At 41.0% G+C, this 20753-nt stretch overlaps 1 protein-coding gene across 1 annotated transcript in view; it reads left to right on the top strand.

The window, feature by feature from the left end:
* Positions 1–20753, top strand: part of MCUB (mitochondrial calcium uniporter dominant negative subunit beta) — a 38476-nt gene that overhangs the window by 8986 nt on the left and 8737 nt on the right. The window lies entirely within an intron of this gene.

Genomic DNA, 20753 nt, shown 5'->3' with positions numbered 1-20753 from the left:
TTTGTAAATAATAACAGAAGAATAAAGCCCTCTGAGATTCAGCAGCATCTGCACTCCTAGGGACCTCTGTGGGCCCAGCTGCTGCTCGTCTGGCCCCACTGGGCTGGAGCCCCTCATGTGAGGAAACATGGTCATGACAGGATTCCTGATCCAGGGAGCAAAGTTGGGTTAGCAGTTGGGGCAACTCCGAGGGTTGCAGTGACGGGGGCAGAGAGTGGGCTGGGAGCTGATGGCCAGGCAGAACTAGGTAGAGGCTGGGTGCCAAAGTCCTGCTTCAGCTGGGAGTGGAGCAGAGAGTTTGGCTAGCCTGGGGTGTTTTAAGTTAATTGCAATAAATTAAGAGAAATTTAACTGTCTAAAAGTGTTTGAGAAGATGGCAAACCCAGTGCATAACCACAAGGTAGTTCAGCTTCCTTTTCTGCAGATACTGTCTGTGTCTGCCTTGCCCAAGACAAGGAAACAAACTGAAAGAAGTGTTTGTAAACAGTAAAATGAAAGCAATTACAAAAATATAAGCCCAGTGCAAGGCATACGTCTGTAATAAAATAAACACTATGTGAGTAGTTGCTGTCCTGAATGCCGTACCAAAGGCTAGCAATTCTGAATCAACCGAGTGTTGGAAGTCAAGGATCTTGATCTGTGGCTGAGGTAAATCCATAATGCTGCTAACATAGATTAAAAAATTGAAACTTAAAGGCCGTCATCTCTCACAACTATGTCGTAAGAGCTGTGTATCTGATTTGTATATCTTACCTGTTTTTAAGTAGAATGAATACCTGTGAAATGGCAAGGTTAGGAGTTTATTATCTTAGTTTCTCAATGCATCAGCTTCCATTTACCACCTCCACCCCCGCAGCTTTTCAGGACTTTAAATCGCAGATAAAACTACGAGGAAGTTGTTGGCGACTCACCAACTTCTTAAAAGACAATAGCAGTTTTTAAAGTTTACACTGAACTTAAGAACTGACAAAACCGAGGGAGATTAATTCCCCAGCTCTGTAAATAATACTGTTTTTTTCATAGCACTACTAACGCTAATAGTTTTAACCAAAGGCAGGAAGTCTTTAAACTTGGGGAGGGAGGGAATGGAGACGCAGCAGATAGTGATCTTGAGCAATCTCTGCTGCTGCCACACGTGAGAGGGTAGGTGTGTCTCTCCTGCCTTCCTCTGTTTTGATTTGAGTGCTAGATGGCCCTGAATTTCATTTAAACTGAACACTGAGTCTAGTGCTTGGAGATCTTTTGTGAGGAGCTTTTTTTTCCTCAGTAACCAACTGCCATCAATCAACCCTACACTGCATCCGTGTTACATTGGACTTTGCTTTTTAGTGTCAGTCCTGACCTATTCAGGCATCATGTTACTTGTGTTTGTGGCACTCCTTCTGGCAGTTTGCTGGTTGGTTTGCAAAAAGCTTTTGAAGCCCTAGTGCATTCCCTGTACTATCCCAAAGCGTAAGCCTTGCTATAGCTGCAGCACGAGGAGACTGAAGGTTCAGTATTTTCTACCACTTTTTCTTTTCCTCACTTTAATCTGTTGTTTGTGAGAGCATTCTCCAGTATTCTTTATTGTAGCAATTTTACACATTATTTGTCTGAAATTTGGCATGCTATAGGATATGAAACTATAGTTCATGTTTAGCTGTTTGTGCTGTAGTCAGAAGCCAAAGGTGTGTGCTCAGTGTTGGTAGCCTTTCTAGTGTAATAAAATCAGGTGTGCTTAGATTGCAGTTTAAAGGCTGAAGTTTTAGGCTTTGTCTTACAATGACCTGTGACTGTAAGCACACTGGAAATGGGACTGAGCTGGAGTAATATAAAGAGACATCAAATAGTCCAGGTTCTAAAACTGAATTATAGCTGTTAAAGCTTGCATGCTCCTTGAAGTACCAACCCAAGCTGTTCTTCTTGCCAGTGGAAGTGTGAACTGAGTATATTTTGCTATAGATCAGACCCTGATGCAACTTTAATCTGGGAAAACCCTCACAGAGATGCAGATGTTCAGCATTTCATAATGCTGCATATACTGTAGCTTGTTTCCTTGTGAGTTGCTTACCTTTTCTTCTGCAATGGCTGTACTGCTTTTCTTGTAAGCAGAGATCTTCCTTGAGGATTCCCCTGAGCCAGCTGATGAAAGCTGTAATCTCATTTGCATTCATATATAAATACAGCTTTGGGTTGCTGGGAAGTAAGTTGTTACAGCAGTGCACTCTGCTGCTAACAATTACAGCGCATCTTGCTTTACTTGGCATTAATGACTGATACTTTATGGTTTTATTGACAGCTTTTGTGCAAGTTATGAATAGTCATAATTAATGCAAGGAGTAGCTGCATAAACTGAATAAGGCAGATGCTATCAAAAGTTATTAACATGCTTAAACAAAAATACTGATGTTGATTATTCATATGCTGCTAATAATTTCAAATGTTGTATAACATATAGAATACAAGCCCTTAGATACTGCTCTTGGCCTTTGTGGTGCCCCTCATAGTTTCTAGATTTTGGATGAGGCTCTGCAGTGGTGGGTCAGCCTGTTGTGTAATCCCATGACTCAAGGTCTTGAACTTTAAGAAAAAACACACAGCACTTTGTGGCAGCAGTCAGTCCAGCAAGATCCACTAGAAGAAGCCAGCGGTAATGTGCTGGTTCACAGGTCAGTGCATGCTCTGGTAGCATAAGCTAATATTATTTGTAAGTGTGCGAGAGAAAAGTAATGTATTTCTGCAACACAAATTTGAAGTACCCTATATGCACAAGCAATACAAGGGTCTGGGAGTGGCCATCATAAAAAATAGTTAACCAGCAGGTAGCTATTCCTGGACTTGAAGCTGGCAGGGGAACTATCTTCTTTGGTGCTTTTTAGTTTTGTTTGTAGGCAAACTCAAAAGTGGGATGGCATGTCAGACATTATACTTAAATCAGGTGTCAGAGGGGCTCTGTTGCTGCTGTTAGAAATTCACTGATGTATGTCATTTAAAAGAAAAAAACCCCAACAGTTTCTCTAGTGTTGCTGAGACCGCACGTAGCCCAGCCTGATGCAGTTGGGCCTCGTCTGGCTCTGGCTCCTGCTCCAGGCCTCGGCTGTGCAGCTGAGCCCTGCGGAGCCGTGAGGGTCGTGCTGCTGCAGCGCTGCTTTCTTGGCCACTATTGAGTTGAGACATGTTTTCAGTATCCTCAGGGTATCCACTTCTGGGGGAAGCTGCAGTTGGAGGAACTTGTTTCGGTTTGTTCCCTGCCTTCGTGTTCTGTCCCCTCCATTCATGAAAGCAGAAAAATCTGATGTCTGAGTTCAGGAAAATTATGATTGAATCCCAACGGCGCATCTTCTGAGGGATGGACATGTTCAATGACAACATTTATTCAAGGGCAATGGTGAAAATGCAGAATTTATGCACTCCTGTTTAGCCCAAATTATCAATATTTAGTGGGCAGTTTGCCTACAATGTTAGTGGTCCATTGTAGCATGCTCTGCCTGGATACCATATGGTATTCATATCCCTTCATCAGTTTAAAACTATTTCAGCTATCTCTTTTCATGTAAGTTATTGTTTGATAGTGTTAATTTATGCCTCTGTTTAAATCTGAGTAGTTTGCATGTTGCTTCAGAGACTTCAGGTGCAATGGGTAAATACAGCAGATGGTAGGTTTTTAACTGAACTTCAGTCATCTTATTCTGATGGCGGGGGGGAACATACAGAGACTGATCGTAGTCTGTGTAGCCACAAAACAAGTGAGGAAGGAGGTTTTTCTGTACGTTCATTAATCCATATAAAATCCTCACTCTCAGAACTGGCACACTGAAAAAGCATATTGCAGCAAAATATGGTGGTGTCAAAGAGATTGTGACTGTATTTTCCATTCTACTTTATTCCATGTTGACATGTTGTGAACATGCGTATGAGTCTTTATTGCTCACTGTTGTTAATCAGGTGGTTTTTTTTTAATTTGCTAGACTTTTAATAAGTCATCACTGAAAAAAATCAGACACTATTTTGCTCTCTAGGAAAACTCTTCTGGAGCCCTAAAGGTGATTTTAAAAGCTACTGCATCTTCTTCAAACTGCAGTTTTCTCAAAAATACTCAAGTTTTATGATGTGAGAAATATTTACAAGAATCCTTTTACTGTGTATTTGTGGAGAATTCAGCTCAACTTCCACTGGCTTTCTGCCTCACAACAAAGCAAGAGACAGTCTGAGACCATGGCTGATCCCATTTTCTCCATTTTGATAAGAATGGTGAATTGATAGTCCTGGGTATTGGCATTTCATATTGCAGATGGTCTTGGATGCAGATGGGGCTCTGTGGGCATGATTATGCTTTTCACTGTGACTTGTTCTGAGTGGGCTGCTGTATGCAGAAACACCGTGTCTCCATGTGGATCTTGGAAGCAGCGTGTAGCTGCTCAGTGTGTTGGTGCACCTAGACCAGAAAGCCCCTTTATAATGGGGCAGTGTTTGTCTAGTGTGTGTGTTCTCATTACATTGGGAAGAGAGCAGTGGTGCCAGAGCTTGTTTCAAGTTCTTGCTTCAGGAAGCCACTTTTTGTCTGAGTGTCAAATTCACAAGGTAACTTGAAACAAAATATGTCCTTAACCAAAGTAGGTTGTAGGGTACAGAAGACTTTTTCCCTCTGTAGTTCTAGCAACATTCTGTGTCCACATTCAGTCACTTGGCAGCAAGTAGTCCTTGAATATTTTGTGAGTGTGGTTTTTTCTTAATGTCGCAGCTTCTCAGAAACACTAGGCACTTACTTTGTAAGCAAATGATATGATGCTGTGTGCTTGTCTTTCATTGTGCTTTGAGCCTTTAAGATGGGCTTGAATTTTTTTTTCAAGCTCTCTCATAGGCAAGACGATAATATGTTCTTTTATGAAAACTGAGATTTTTACCTTTAGAAAACCATTACAGAAGATCTGAAAAAAACAGCCTGAGAATTTGGAGTGTATGTATGTCTGTGAGTAGCTGATGGGTATTGTTTTGCTGTCTGGGATTGGACTTTTTAAATTTATTTTTTTAACTTGGTCAGCTGTATTGCCCTAAGTTAAAGATTGACTAGACAGAATGTGAAGGGTGTTGTTTCAAAAGGGAATGAGTTTCAGCATCAAACTGGTTTTCCAAGTGAAGAAAGTGTGATTATTGCCTTGATAATGTTTCAGGTATTTTCTGTCAAGTATTTTTTGCATCATTCAAAGCCTAAAAATACTTTTCAGCTTTAGTATTCAGCCTCTCCTACCTAAGGAGAGAGTCAGTTAATCTATACTAGCATCATTTAACATTAAGTCTGCTCAAGCAGATACTGTTTTGCTAGTGGAATTTACAAACTCTGCTCAAATTAAGAAAGACATACCAGTCAAAAGAATATTTTTGTTGGTATAGCTCCATTTGCAGTAGGAATTCTGCTTTTTGAAACCTGTAACCAGCAGGGATTTTCTAGTCAGAGTCCTAAACCTGTTGAAATCCAAGGGACAGGTGTTAATCCTAGTAGAAGATCTTTGAAGGAAAATGAATCAGTGTAATTATTTACCTGTTTTGCATACATGAGATGCTTCTATACTGAGAGGTTTGTTGCTGTTACTATAGTACAAAATGTCTTTATCTGTAGAAGAGGAATAATCCTATTTTAGGACATTGAAATTTCCATAAATAGGAGACACAACACTGTAAGCATGTTTTTGAGTTTAATTTACACCTTTTACTAGTCAGCTGTTTGCTTTGAAAGTTGTAAATGCAAAATACTTCTATTAGCATAGTATCAAAATATTAGCATACTTGCACATTTAATTTGTGGCAGGATATATAAAATTACAGGGAATATGAAACAATATGAGGAGTGATGCTCTGATAAACATAAAGGCAAGTCTCAACCTGATACTTAGCTGTGTAATTGCCACTGGGTTTTGCTGTTGATTGATTGTTTTCTATGTTGCAGCTGATAGCTTTGATAATTAATGGGAGAGAAAAGTTGAATGGTTTTTATTAGACATTTCTGAGCTAATAGTGTAGCTAAAAGACTCCCATATCTACATCTACATCTATGTATCCTGTGGCTTTGTTGAGATGTTTCCTGATGATAGCTATATTAATAAGCTCTCTCTAATGTTAACAGTGCTTTATCAGAGCCAAAGCATTTTACAAATATTACTCCTTCTTTAAGGTCTTAATTATAGTGAGGAAAGAGAGAAACGATTTGTTGAGCCAGCTGGGTGCTAATCACATCTGTCCAGTGATGCTGTGAATCAAGGTGAGCAGCTTGTCAAGAATAACATGTGAAATTGCCTTTTTATTTGCTAAAACAGAGGTTGGTACTGATAGGTTCTCAGTGGAAGCTGAAAGTGCTGTCTCTCAAAGAAGCAAGATGCTGTCAGCCAGTTAATCGGTGACAGTTGCTGTTCAATGAAGAGCTCTGTGGGAGTCAGAAGCTGGGGGCTGATGACTCTCCACATGCTGGGATGCCAGCCCTGTGCCAGCCTGTCAGCATGGTCTTCAGCATTAGCCATAGTGCATCTTTCTGCATCAGCACCATGGGATACTGATCCCTTCATTGTAGAAAGGACAGAGGCCAAAGCGGAAGCTGTTTGTTCTCGTCCACTGCCAAATGCAACATAATAATCTGTTTTGTCGCTACTAATGCTGAAGAAGTAAATTTGACTCGTGCTAATGAAATTCCTGCAGAGCGAGTCCTGTGTTCTTAGTGGAACACAGAAGTGAAACAGCTGGAGTATCGATGGGTCTGCTGCTTGCTATGGATCTGAAGGCATATTTGGGAATGCAGTCCTGGCATTACTCTTCTAGTGGTGCCTGCTGGTGACACTTGAGCTGGAATTACAGAAATAAGTGATGTACTAAATTCTCATTAAAAACTCATTTATTCTGATGAAAACGGTCTAACTAGGGGCTTTTGCTGCCTATCACAGATAGGAATGAAAGCTGCTTTGTCCTGTCTTTGCAGTGGCACCTAATTGCAACATTGTTTCTAGACCCCCAGATGTGTCCAGAATGGCACTCCAGATTAGCTCTTTGGATTTGAAACCTTTGCAGCATTTTAATCAATATGAATGTAGTGTTTTGCTTAGCAAATAGATTTACAGATTGGAACCCTTTAACTCCAGCTCTCAGGCTTTTTTAGGTAGAACCAGTTCTTTTCTGCAAGCTGTGATCCCCTTTCATTTTGGATGCTGACAGGAGGAGCAGAGCTTTGGAGGATTCAGTTGATTTTCATTCCTAGGGAGATCCAAATGTGCTGGCTCCTGTAAGTATAATTTTAGCAGGCTCAAGACAGAAGGAAAGAGGCAAAGAAGAGTGAGATGTGAGAGTTGTAACTGCATCCCCTCCCTCCTTCAAACTCCCTAGGGAAGGATACACCCGGGTGCTGTAATCTTTGCTGTGTGGAGCTGTGGGCACTCACTGTCTGGAACAGACTATGACCGAGACTTGCTGGCATCCTCGGGAGGGTACAAGAATTTGGGGCTTCTCTGTGCTTGCTACTAACCTTTCCCTGCAGCTGCTGGAGCCTGGAATTGGTGATGTCTTTTTCTACATCTGCCCTCCCCCAGCCCGGTCTATACACAGCTGAAGAACAGTTGATCTGTGAAATGTCACCCTGCTGTCTCCTCCAAATAATTTTAGAGACTAAGAATCTTTCACTGATCAGTTAATAGTTGAGAAGAGAGCAAGTTTTTTGAATTTGCAAAACTGAAGCTCATAAAGCAACAGTGTGGAACAAACATTCAGATGATTCCTTATCTGAACAGCTAAGTGGAGTGATTGAAGTTCATCTCAGATTAAACTCTGTTGTAATCTCGTATCCCAGAGGGGTAGTAGGTTTACGTTGCTTAATGTGATAACGCTGTCAGTTTCAGACCATAGGGGAGGATGAAAGCATGATGCTGAAGTTAAAGATAATCAAGCAGAGAAGTATGTTGGCATGATTCTAGTAGTTAAACATTTACCAGAAGTAGACTGCTCTCTGAGTCTCATTTTTCTTCACCCATTGGTGTAATAAGGTAATTAACCATTCACATACATTGTAGTTCTCCGGGGAAATGGCTGCAAAGTGTCCTGCTTCTTGGGCAAGGACAATTAATGTCTGGCTCCTTTAAAAAAAAGAAGCTAGGATATATTGAGTATTTCTTGAAAGTGACTGGAAAACAAAATTTCTGCTTGTGCTGCAGAATTGGTGCAGCATAAAGTAGGAGAGTTTTCTGCCTCTGAGTTCACATCTGTGAATATCAGGACAGAAGCTGGCTGTAATAGGGTACCTGTTAAAGTGAACGTTAATTTAGTGGTTTGATAGGGTCTGATTTTGCTGTGTATCAGCTGCAAGTTCAGTAGCTGGTCTTACCTCTCTTCACCTTGCTGTTTATAAAGGAAGGAGTTTTCAAGCCTGGCATCCCGTTGGTAATTGGTGTTAGTGTTGTGTCAATGGGTGCAGCAGTTATCCAAGGCCTCTCTCCTTCAAATCACTTTTACAGGCATGGTCACGTATTTGCCTTCTTCAGAGCTCCCTTCATGCTCATCCTGGTTATTCCCTCTGGACTGAAATCCATAATGCCTCTGCAGAGGTCCAGAATCTGTGTTACCTGGAAAGAGAACAGCAGTCTTAACACAGCCATCACTATCATCATCCTGCAGCTGCTGCTGCTACTGACTAGAGACAACATGCTTATGCATACCTTATGTTTGCACACACAAAACATTAGATGAAGTTCTGAAATGGGTGGTCTTGTTTTTTTCCAGGCCTTGCAGTCTTAATGATGCTGAAAAAATAGAGCCGTTTGATGACAGAGGGGAATAGCTACAAATTCCTCCTGTGTCCCGGTGAAATACAATGGCATTGATGTAGAGAGAAAATTCCTAAAGGCATCTCAAGAGCAACCAAAAAGAAACTGACTTTAGGGGGTTTGACATAGTATTTGTTTTGTAATTGTTGTTGTAATGAAGTAAAATTGAATTTGCTTAATGCCTGGTAAAATGGAGTATCATCTCAGCAATTGCTACTTCCTTACCAAAGGAAAGACAAAACCCCTCTTTGTTGTGCTTGTCCCTGTCGCCCTGGGAGGAAACCCATTACATTTTGGCACTCATTTAAAAAAAAAAAAAAAAAAAAAAAAAAAAAAAAGTTTTAATGATGAGGGAACCATGTGAATATGCTAGGGTGGTAGGAAACCCCAGTGTAATTTTGTGTTGCATATGTTGGAGGAATTGTTTCAGGGGACACAAGAATAAGAACACTGATATGACATTACCTGAAACACTGTTAGGCTTCAGGGTTCCTATTACCTCAAGGATACTGAGTGAACTCAAAAGCAGTATAAATGGGTAGAAGCTGTAGAGATTAATTTTTGAGGAAAAATTTAAGAATTAAATATGCATAACTTCCCTGAGCCATGACTACAGGGGTTCATAAATCTAACAAGCATGAGAGGTGCAGGCACAGAAAATAGAAAATAACTAAGTGTATAGTTAGGGACAAGGCTGAAATGGAAACTTTGAGTATTGTATGCATGGCTTCCTGGGAGTGAAGTGGTCTCCTTGTTTTGGGAGAAGAAAGGAATTAATTATTTGATGTGCACAGAGCTACGCTAGACAAAACTAATCAATATGTAGCAAGAAAAATGCTGTCCTTTTAGGGTGACTAGATGTACATATTGAGTCTGGCTTCATCCTGTGACACTAGTCCCATTAGCTGTCAGCATTGTTTGAATCTTGTGTGAAGGACATGCAAAACAACAAGAGTAGACTCTGCTATCTTGGAATCTGCAGGCAAATGTGCATTTATAAACCTGACATTATCCTCAAACTCTGCTCATCCTTGAGCACCAGGTTGAGGAGAAGAATCTTGTCGCAGTCCTTTTGGATCTCCCAAGTTTACAGGACAGCATACTCTAGATAAAACTTTGTTTACTGAGCTCATTAGGAAAGAAAAGAACAAACATATCAAACAAGGTCTCACTCAGTCCCATTTGTACAGACAAGTGTAATGTGTGAATTCACTAATTCATCCCTCAATTCATGAGGATTCTAACTGCCTGATTCTCTGATTTGTAACTCTTGCACCTGTGAGCAGAGTTGTTTCCTGGCTGAAGGTGAGAGTGCTCATCCTTCCTCCTCCTGTGTGGTTCAGGCATCCCTGTGTCACCTTGGGAAGCATGAAAGCCTCAGCAGTCTGATTGCTGCTTGATCTGCTTCAGAAGCTCTTTGGGTAGCTGAGAAAGTTGGGTCTACAGCATTTCCATAGGTGGATTCTGGAAAAAACACCAGACAATTGAAATGCATGGATGATGGCTGCAGGAGACAGCAAGCTTGCTAAATGGTAACAGCTGACTAGTGACCTTTAGCCCTTCCTACCTTTTGTATCCTGCCAACAGCTTGCTCTTTGACCTAATGGAAGGCCTGTTTCCTCCACTCCTGCTGTGCCTTGTGAAACCCTTGTTAAATGCATTCCTATTTCGCTCTTCTCAAGAGGAGACATGTAAACTGTGCTGTGGAAGGCGATGAAAACATTCTTGACCTGTCCTTATGTCTTCCCTGAGTGTCCTTAAGAGATCTATCTACCTACCCCAGTGGGGGGTTGTTGAGCTAGCTGGGTTCTTGTCTGGACCATGATGGCCATTTGTAGGATCTGAGATCAATTCTTGGTTTCAATGTGGTTTGTTCTTTTTGACACCTGATCTCCTATGCCCCCAAAATACAGGCATCACAAAAACCTGGGGTCATTTGATAAAATAAAGTCATTGAATCAACAAAAACATGCACATATATGAAAAGGTAGGATTTAGTAATTATAGATTTAAAATTTAAAAGTGGTAGGTGGATAGTTTAAAATGTAATGTTTATCTTGGTAGGGATTTTTTTCTGCAGAGTACTAGAAGAGGGAAGCACAGGGTACTCTTTCATGTGTGATACAGAGATGATACTTTGATACACAGGTTTTGTTCTTTGCTCCACCATAAGTTTTGTGTGTTACCTTAGGCAAGTCACTTAACCTGTGTTGTTTTTTTCATCTGGGTAAAGTAGTTACTGTGTTTCACTGCCTGCAGCAGTTGCCTGAGGATCAGACAGAGATGCTCAATTATAATGGGAAGAAGAGACTTTTAATCAAATTAGCTGCAAGCTCTCTAAAATATAAGAACATGTTTCCTGCCTTCAGCCTTTCCTTCTTTTCCAAATTCATTTTTAAAAAGCACCTTTTGGCAGGCTCACTGCTTTGTTGTTGAGCACCAAATACTGACAGCTGTTAGTGCTGGGAGGAGGTGCTCTTTACTATTTCTGCCTGAACACCCAGCAGTTGAAAATAAAACATTGGAAAGGATTAAGATGCCAGGTGTTCATTCTGTCACGTATTTAGGATGCCAGCTGTGATTACCATGTAGAGTCAGGCTGATGAAGCAGAGGCATCCTTCAGAGAACATGATGCAAGGAGCTGTGAAGGGCTGTCTCAGGGCACCCCCTTTTCCTTTCTTGGTGGGTGTCACTCAGCTCCTGACTGTCACAGCCTGAAAGTGCAGAGCAGCTTCTTCTCAGGCATCGGCTGTAGTGAGACAGGAACGTGACTTTCTTTCCATGATAGACGCTAAACAGCAGCGTGGACTAAAGCTAACTGTTTGGTGTAAAGAAGGAGCACCCCACAGAGACCTAGGAATCCTGCAGCCCTTAAAAATTTTTGCTGCTGTTGACAGTTTAATTTTCAGAAAGCTCTTGTTCTTTCCTAAATTTGAGTTGTTTTGTTATTGTTTAAATGCAGTTGTCCTTTGAAGGGTTGCAATCATAAGCACATTGTTAATTTAGTCACATAGTTAACAATAACTATAAAATCTCAGCTAATTACACAGTGCAAAGTAAATACAGATTTTAAGCACTTTGACTCATATACAAGTATGTTTTTGGCTACTGGACCCTGACTGAATCTTCATGCTTCGAGCTGATAGATACTGTCGGTAGCTGTTCCAGTTCAACCATCAGTGAAATACTCACAGATTTACAGTTGGCTTAGAGGCAAGGCTGTCAAAACAACCAGCCTGGTAAAGAAGTAGCTATCAGAGAAGTGGCAGCCAACTTCCGGGCTGAAGTGTTCCACTTTAGAAATTGCAGCAATGTTTCTTTTTGTATCATTTCTGAGAAATGCATAAATAAAAGTTCTTTCTCAGTTGTGTTATTTTAAAGGATTTTGAAATGTCCAAACTTGACATCTGACTATTGTTTTGAATGGGTTTTGACTATTTTTTCTTGCAAAGAAGGAAAGAAAGGATATATAGATGAATGAATGACTGCGTGGGTGGTAAAAAAATACACAGTGATAGATGAATTTACACAGCTTAACTGCCTGACTGTGTTGTCTGCAGGCAAGTGGCTGAAGCTTATTTTTTTACAGTTTTCAAAAGGGACTGTCAGATTAATAATAGTGTGGGATAAGTACCCACAAGTAGAAACACAGCAGTTGAGGGCAACTGTTTTCCATCTCATTAAACACAGGTCTATTTTCAGATGGAGGAAATGAAAGGAAATGGTACTGTTGTACTGGTTTTGTGTGGAAGGTCTTCCTTTCCCACTGTAAGGTAAATAGGAACAGGATGTGGAAATGGTCTCATCTGGAATCTTAAGTGGGGGTGTATTACAAAAGCAAGAACAGACTGAAAAAGAGAACAACTTAGAGAAATATGCCAAAGCTGCAAACTGAACATCACCCTTCTGCATAGGAAGGATGGACAAACTGTGCTTTTCTCTGCTGCTGTGCAGTGTCCACCTCAAAAATAGCTTCTGACTGCTTTTCTTGTCCCATTGCAGTAGTTTTAATTTCCTTTGCCTGCACTTTCAAAGCTGCTCTTTTTCTATAGCTTCAAATAAAGGTTACAAGGATGAGAGAAGCAGTAAGGGGCAGGGACACTAGGGAGAAAGCCCAGCTCCTGAGAAAGCAGATGTGTCAGGTCAGAAAGCAGCATGCAAGTTGTGGTCAGCACTGCTGCTCTAGGGTATTGCTGTAGTTCCTGTATTTTTCTATTTTCCAGCACTCTAAATCCAACTTTCATTTGCCTGTTTTTTTTGTGGTCAGATTAGAGTGAATCCAGTTGAAATCTCTCCTGCCTCTCTTCTCCCTACTCTATCCTTTTACTGTTTTGCCTCTCTTTGGGCTGGATTTCAGTTGGCTCAGTTTCCTGGTCTGGTTGTTCAGCTGGTATTAATGGTGAAGACGGAACAAGCTGTTTTGCCGTGACCTGCACTCTGCATCTCCAAAGGGTGATCATAAAATTATCCTGATGTTCCTGAATGCTCAGCCAAGGAGACAGCTTTGTAAGCACCTCCAGGCTAGCTGAGGGAGTTGCAAGAGTATCAGAGATTGAGAGTAGTGCTCCCAACAGAAATTCTTTGAAGCCTAAATTCTTTCCCTTGCCTGAAGATCTGTACTTCCTGCCCTGCAGAGCTCCAGCAGAAAGGTTGTTTATCCTTATTACAGAGGGCCTGCCCATCCTGGATTGCTCTCAGTAGTCAAACATAGAAACAAAGAAACTAAACTCATAATTTGCAGTTTATTTTTGTAGGCATCTGAGGCATACTTAGAGAAATCAGAAGCTGTACCTAAGACCTGTAACACTGAGATGGTAATAGCAAAATACAGAAGAGATCTAAGGGATTATTAAAATGCAAATTGAGAGTCAGAGTGAAGTGTCACTATTGGAATGGTGGCACTGGTGCAGGATGCAGGATTAAGGTACATAAGGAGTTACGGGTGGAAAGGCAGCAAATCTTAGGTGCTGTAGCTTGGTGTGATGCCAGTGATGTCTGCCCTGCTGAGCTCCCCTCTGATAGAATTAAACAGTACAGAAAATATAAACATAATTTCTGAAAACAGCTTTATAGCTAATATACTTAGATTTTCTACCTTCAGGCCTGCAACATGCTGGGAAATCTTGAGCCAGTTTATAGCTACAGCAACCCTCTTCCCTCCTCTGTCTACTTTGTTTTACAGAATGTTTTCTTAAACCTGCAAGTTGTTTGGTTTTATTCTTTGGAATACAAGGAAGGGGGATTTTCCTTATTTAAATTGATATGGGAAGGGTAGTTGGTTAATACATTGTCTTAAATATCTTTTTTATTTTGGGCTGAATTGTTCTGGAACACCAGGAAACATGAGTGTTGCCTTGTGGGAGCTGCGTTCTGTGTAAAATTGAGGTATGTGCAAAACTGATGCAGGGTTCAAGATCCTGGAACAGCTTTTCTTGTTGTTTACGTTCCAGTAGCCTGTAGTGATGTGTAGGTTGCATAGGACAAGCTGTCATAGTTGGGTGGCTCTGGTTATTGTTAGTTTTCTGGTTTTCTGCAGATGTGTGACAAATACTCCCCCAGTCATCCTTGTCCTTGCTCACAGGACTTGCATTGTTGGGCGGGGAGTGGGAAGGTCCCTGGCTGGTAGTGCAAGGGCTGTCAGTGGGGCTGCCTGTGGGAGTGGGTAAGCCATTGCCTTTTTCTCCCTGAGGGTGTTAATTTGCATATCTCCCATTTAGCCTCCAATTTTTCCATGCAGCATGCAAGAACATAACCTTGAGACCTCTACCGTCTCCCATGATTGAGTTGAAATTCACTAGCAGGTTCAGAAGCCCTTTGGGATTAAGGAGAACAGGCACCTCTCTTACAGAAGCCTTGCTTCCTTACAAACCCTGCACGTGGTGCACAGGTACAATGCAGTGAGTGGAAAAAGTGAATAATTTATCTTTAGAAATACTACTGGAGGGGTTTTGACACTGTGGTCTCAGGTAGGGGGTGGCTGGACAAGGAGGAAGAGCGATGTCTCAGTGTCTCAGTGTCGGTGTGTGCTTCAAATGCTCGTTTCTGGCTTGATCACAGGCAATTCTGTGCCCTTAAAACTTTGTGTTCAAGCCTGTCTTCCAGTGTCTCCTTACATGGAGGTAAAATTATATTGTTGATTTCAGAAGAAAACTTGATTAGCCACAGGGTTGTTTTTTTGTTTTTAATCTCATAGGCAGCGAGGAGAATAATCCATTTTGCTGAGTGCAGCAGGATGCTAGAAAGGCAGAACAGATGGCAAATGGAAGTCTTCATAATTCTACATTTAGATTATTTTTGTCCTTTTGTCAACTTTTTGTTACTATTTTGACCACTTGGTCATGTTGATTTGGTTGAGTGCTGGGATATGTGATGGATCTCTCCCCACATGCCGCTTGTCAGCACCCTGATAAGTATGTAAGAGACTTCCTTTAAAGATTTAAAAAAAAAATCTTTAGACTACTAAAGCCCTTTTTGAATTCCATTAAAGTGATCTCAAAGTCCATGTTTGTATTTCTGGTTTGTATGAATAAATACTCTGCTAGCTTTAGAGAACTGGGTGCCAGGTGTAACAGAAAGTGTCATGAAAATACAGTGTAATGTACAATTTATCAATGCCAATCAAAAAGCGAATCCAGGAAGTCTTGCTTGGGAGGCAGCTGCTCTTTCTGACTGGTGAGGATGGGCAGCCCCATGTTGCCACATGGGTGGCTCTGGCCTGGTGGCCTTGCTCTTACTGGACCTGAAACAACAAACAGGATTTTCTCCTTGCTGTGGGCTTCAGGATTGTGATTCCAGATGGTGAGAATAGAATGCAAATGTTAAGGTTTTGCAAATAGTGAGCACTGTTTGGCTGCAAAAACAGAAATAGATCAACTTGGATCAACCCAAAATAATACTGGTGTTCCTTACCAGAAGATAATTTCAGAATTAACTAGGGAGTCTACTGACCACATCTACCTGGTTTTCAGGCTTTTCTAATTTAAGCCAAGGACAGGAAGGAGATAAATATGAAATGGCTAAGTGAAGGTCATGTCGATGTCTCTGATGTCATTTTCCCGGAGCTCAGGGCTTGGGGTGCTTATCTTGGCTCTAGATGGATTAGGAGTATGAGCCTCTGCAGAGTGACCTGTCATTTGCCTTTGCCAGTTAACATGAAACTCTGGCTAATAAGTATTCCTTGTTGTATTGCTTTAATCTTCTAGATGTAATGCTTAGCTTTTGACCTTGCCTCCCTTTCCTTGGAAAAAAAAATTGAGTCACTAAGTTCCTTAAAGACAGTAAGTGATTTTCTTAGAAACTTCTGACTGGGTTTCACCTACATGTGAATGCTCTGCTCTTACTTGTAAGACATAATTATGGAACAAAAGTGAACTATTTTTTTTAATTATGATGCTAGAGACTTTTTACTGATTGCCTGGAAAATGCCTGTGGCTGACAGCTTGAGATTCCAAAACAGAAAGGAAAGGAATTCAGCTACTTGCCATTTGACAAAGACTAGGCTCCAGCTGGTATGCAATTTTGTAAGGAAATAGGTGATCATACATAATGTAACAGAGATACGAGATGGCAGGGTAGCTTGAACATAAGGAAAAAAATAGGCAGTTTCTTCTGATTGCAGGGAATCCTTAAGCACTGCTTATGCTTGCACTGTCTAAAACCTTTTTCTGTTGTGTCTGTTGCATTTCATCTTTAATTTATGTTCTTGAAGCCAATTCTACTTTATGCAACTTAACTTTAAAACTTGTTTTTCTCCTGTTTGTACAACAAATCTCTCTGGCACCGTGGGAGGTACAGTAATCCATTTTAAATCATAGTTTGCCAAACCAGAAGTAGGAATCAGTAAGACCTAACTGGGCTACCACCATACCCATTAGTACTAAAATGTACTTGTCTTTCAATTCAGATATCAGTAAAGTCAGAGCACAAAATTAACTGTGAATGCAGTGTTGCCACATGTTTAGGGTGGCTGTGTAAGACCTCACATCTGCTGCTACTTGACTATCCTGAGCATCTAGAGCAAAATACAATTACTGGTAAAATGTACAGATTACCCAAACAATATGGCTTACCAGTTGCTTGACTGATTAATGGAGAGGGCAGTGATGGATGACTTGGGTGCCTGCTGAGGTAGATTAATTTTCATCCTTCTTAACTTGTAAAGGCTGGTAGAAATTGGGTTATGTCATTATTTCTATTTTAAGATACCTGTGTTTTGAGATACGGGGAACTGAGATGCAGTCACATGTTCAAGGTTGTCCAGTAATCTGGAATCCACTGGAAACTTTACTTTTGTGTCTCGCTTTTACTCCGTGTTGTAATTTGAATATGTTTAAATATATGTATATGTAATAGGACATCAGAAATGAGCCTGTAGTCAAAAGATTTTTGGGCAGGTGAGTATGGGGACGGAACAGTGAGGTAAGAGTGTAATTCTCCCACATAATGTTAGTCAGTCTGGAATTCTGAATGCTGGAAAAATGGAAAGTCTGAGTTTCCTTTAAATAAGTTACATGAATTGTTTCCAGAGTGGAAAAATATTCCACAACAACAACAAAAACAAGACTTTCAGTCTTCAGTAGCTTCTTGCAGTCTGTGGGTACCTACAAAGGAGAGACGTTTATGAGGCTCAGCAGCTGTTAATATAAGCAGGTTAAATTCTACAGAGATTAATTTGTTTAACCCATTAACTAGTGCCTGTTTGTTTTGGTGGTTTGTTTTTTTTTGCTATGCTAGTTTATCATTTTTGTCTCAGATTTATGGAGCATCTACAATATCCCTCTATTAAAATCTCTTACATCAAGGAAAATATGTTTTCTGAAAAATGTGTTTCGGCTTAGGCTGAGGTCTGTTCAAAAATCGCCCTGCTACATTATGCAGTACATCAGATAGGATCGATGCCACTGGCCCATTCCCTCCGTAATATCTCTGGGTGTGTTTTCTGATCTGTACTGTTGCAGGTTTGATTCCCTAGCTCTTTATAATTCCTGAACTGGATAGCAAAAAACCCCAAACAACAACAAACTAAACCGAACAAAAAGGCCCCAAGGCTCTTAACTCTTCTGCTTCCCATATGATGCAGTTACCAATATAAATCTCCAGCAAATGGTGTTGTATGGAAATGCTCTGTGTCAAAATACATCAGTTTTTTACTTGTGCCGAAGACCTGGACTCTGCAGTGTAGTATCCCAGCGTGTGCTGCAGAGACCTGGGAGTTGAGCACTAGCTCTGTTGGCTGGGCACTGCTTGGCTCCTTTCTGTCGTGCAGCACTACTCACACATCTCGCTCTTCTGCCTCTCCCAAACAAGTATGTTTCTGTGGAAATAAGTGTCCCTGCCTTTCTCTGCTGGTTTGGTTGCTTGTGAGATCCCTGAGCTGAAAAAATGTTGAGGCAGTTCAAATAAGATTACACTCTTGTTTGCATGTGTATTGGAAATATATAAACAATACTAATACATTGTGACACTTCTTACACAATTCTTTTTCTAATAAAAATGTTGGAAGATAAAAACTAACAATAACCGGAGTTCTTTGTTATCTTCATGTGTTGTTTAGCTGATCAGTTCAGGTATTTTATCATATTCAGTTTTTTATTATTGCAAAGACATGGATTGATATTTCTTTGTGTGTGGTTGTTTACATGAACTTTAATTTATGTATATATAGGATATCATATTTGGGCGCTGCCTGAACAAATTACTTTGTGTGCTTGTTGGCTGTTGAGTTTTCAACCTTAATTAAAAAAGTAAGTTTTATTCATGCTATTTTAAATGTGGGGAAGAAAAAAAAAATTAAAAAATGAAGATATTGTTAGTGGTGTTCTGTCACTCTGAACGATATGGAGGGGTACCAGTGGATTTGTATTCTGTTTCACCTCTGCTCTCTGGTTACTACTCTAAAGTCACCAACATGTGGTTTTTGATAGGCATTTATGACTTGACCTTTCATTGTTCTGCATCCTGCAGTTCCCCTCAGCCAGCCATTAGCTATGTTGTGTTGAGTACACTGTGTTACTCTCTTGGAAAAGTACAACTCGCCCTATGCTAGATCAAAATGCATCAGACAAGTCTCCTTAAATCTCATCCTCATGTGAAGTGGATGTGCATTACAGGTTGTGGTGAGTTATGTTTGGCTCGCTAAAGTCTTAATAGCTATATTTCAGCTGTAAAGCTCAAGTTTAGAGACTGAAAAATCAACATTTTATGATGTGCACACAGATTTGGGGTGCTCAGTTTGAAGGCAGCTGTGACTGAGGCTGAAAGCTATGTTAACTTTTGAGGGCTTGATGTCAGGCTTAAACACCTCAGGTGTTTAAAGTGTGAAACACCTTGAGGTTAGTGCTGTATCTGAAAACTTGGATGTGAATGTCTTTGCTACGTCTGCATGGTGAGCCAGAACCAGAATTACCCCTGGTCTGACTTCCAAGTCACCTGCTTATATTTCCCCAGGAAGAAAATTGCTGCACTGTAAGATGGCAGAGAATACATCAGTGTGGTTCTTTTGCTTTTATGGACGTTAAAATTGGTACCTTTGCTGAGATGAGAAAGATAGACTGCTCTAATAGACTCCTGGAACAGTGTGTGCTGTCCCTGGCTGAACACAGATTGGATTGGGAAGAGCTTGTGCTAGGACTGCAGGAAAAACTACTCAAAAGGGCATCAAATAGGAAGTACCCATGTATGCTTTAAGGTGTTTATAAAGCCATTTTCCTACAGAACAGTGGTTTCTCACCTTGGATTGCACATCCTTTCCATGCTTCTGACAGCACCTTTTTTATAAGCTGATTGTTCCAAAAAAGGCACTAAATAGCATGGCTTAGAGGATAGTGCCCACAGTGCTCTTAACCAGCATACCAGATTAATCAGGCATGATTTGCCCTTGGTGAAGCCATGTTGGTTTCCACCAACCACCTCCACATTTTGCATGTGCCTTAGCAGAGCCTTCAGGAGGATCTCCATGATCTTGCTGGGCACAGAGGTCAGACTGGCTGGCCTGTAGTCTCTGGGTCTTTTTTCCTTCCCTTTTTGAAAGGGGGGTTATGTTTTCCCTTTTCCAGTCAGTGGGAGCTTCACCAGACTGCCGTGACTTTTCAAATGTGATGGAAAGTGGCATTGCAGCTTCATCTGCCAACTGCTTTAGCAACAGTGGATGGATTTTGTCAGGTCCCATGGCCTAGTGCACTTTCAGGTTCTTTAGATGGTCTCAAACCTGCTCTTCTTCTGGTAGATCTTCCTTTCCCTGGTCTTCCTTTGCATTCAGTGACTTGGTGTGGCCAGAGCCCTTACCAGTGAAGACTGAGGCAAAAAAGTTGTTCAGTACCGTAGCCTTCTCCATATCCACATTTAAAATAGCATGAATAAAACCCTTTCCAGAAGGAAACTGGAGACTGCTGCCCAGAAAGTCAAGCTTGTGATTCTTTAAAAACAAATAAATAAATCACATGAACATGGTGAATAGTGCTTGGCATGGTGAACAGGCAGAGGCCTCTGGCATTTGTAGCTTTCTTTTCCTGCCCTGTTGAAGGAGATTAGCTTGCAGACTTTGAAATGTTGTGGCCTTCAGGAGGATGAGCTATAAAGCTCACCAGAGGGAGAATCAGTGCTTGTCATCTCTCCCTCCACTGTTTTCTGTTTCCCCCAGCCATCATATTTCAAACCCCATGCCTTACTCCAGCTCATGCACAATTTTTGTAACCAGCTTAGTCAGGTATGTGATTTCCCTTCCTACTTCTGCCTGTTGCACCTAGTTTACAGCAGTACTGCTTGCTTCGTGGGAGTCACTGCAATGACATTGTTCCTCTCCTTGCACAGAGGGACTAGCTGTAGAAGCAGAGTACTTTTGTGTTGGAGTAGTCGCATCTTCTGCAGCATGACTGGACTGCACTGAGTACATTGGGTCTCATCAGAGCAGTTTGCCTTCTCTGTCATGACATGGCTTTGTCGAAGCGTCTCGATGGTTCTCACCAATGCCCCTGGAAGAG

This window comes from Apus apus, chromosome 4 (genome assembly GCF_020740795.1).
Source record: "Apus apus isolate bApuApu2 chromosome 4, bApuApu2.pri.cur, whole genome shotgun sequence".
Classification (NCBI taxonomy): Eukaryota; Metazoa; Chordata; class Aves; order Apodiformes; family Apodidae; genus Apus; species Apus apus.
The sequence above is the reverse complement of the archived record's forward strand: the minus strand, read 5'-3'. Positions and strand labels throughout refer to the sequence as shown.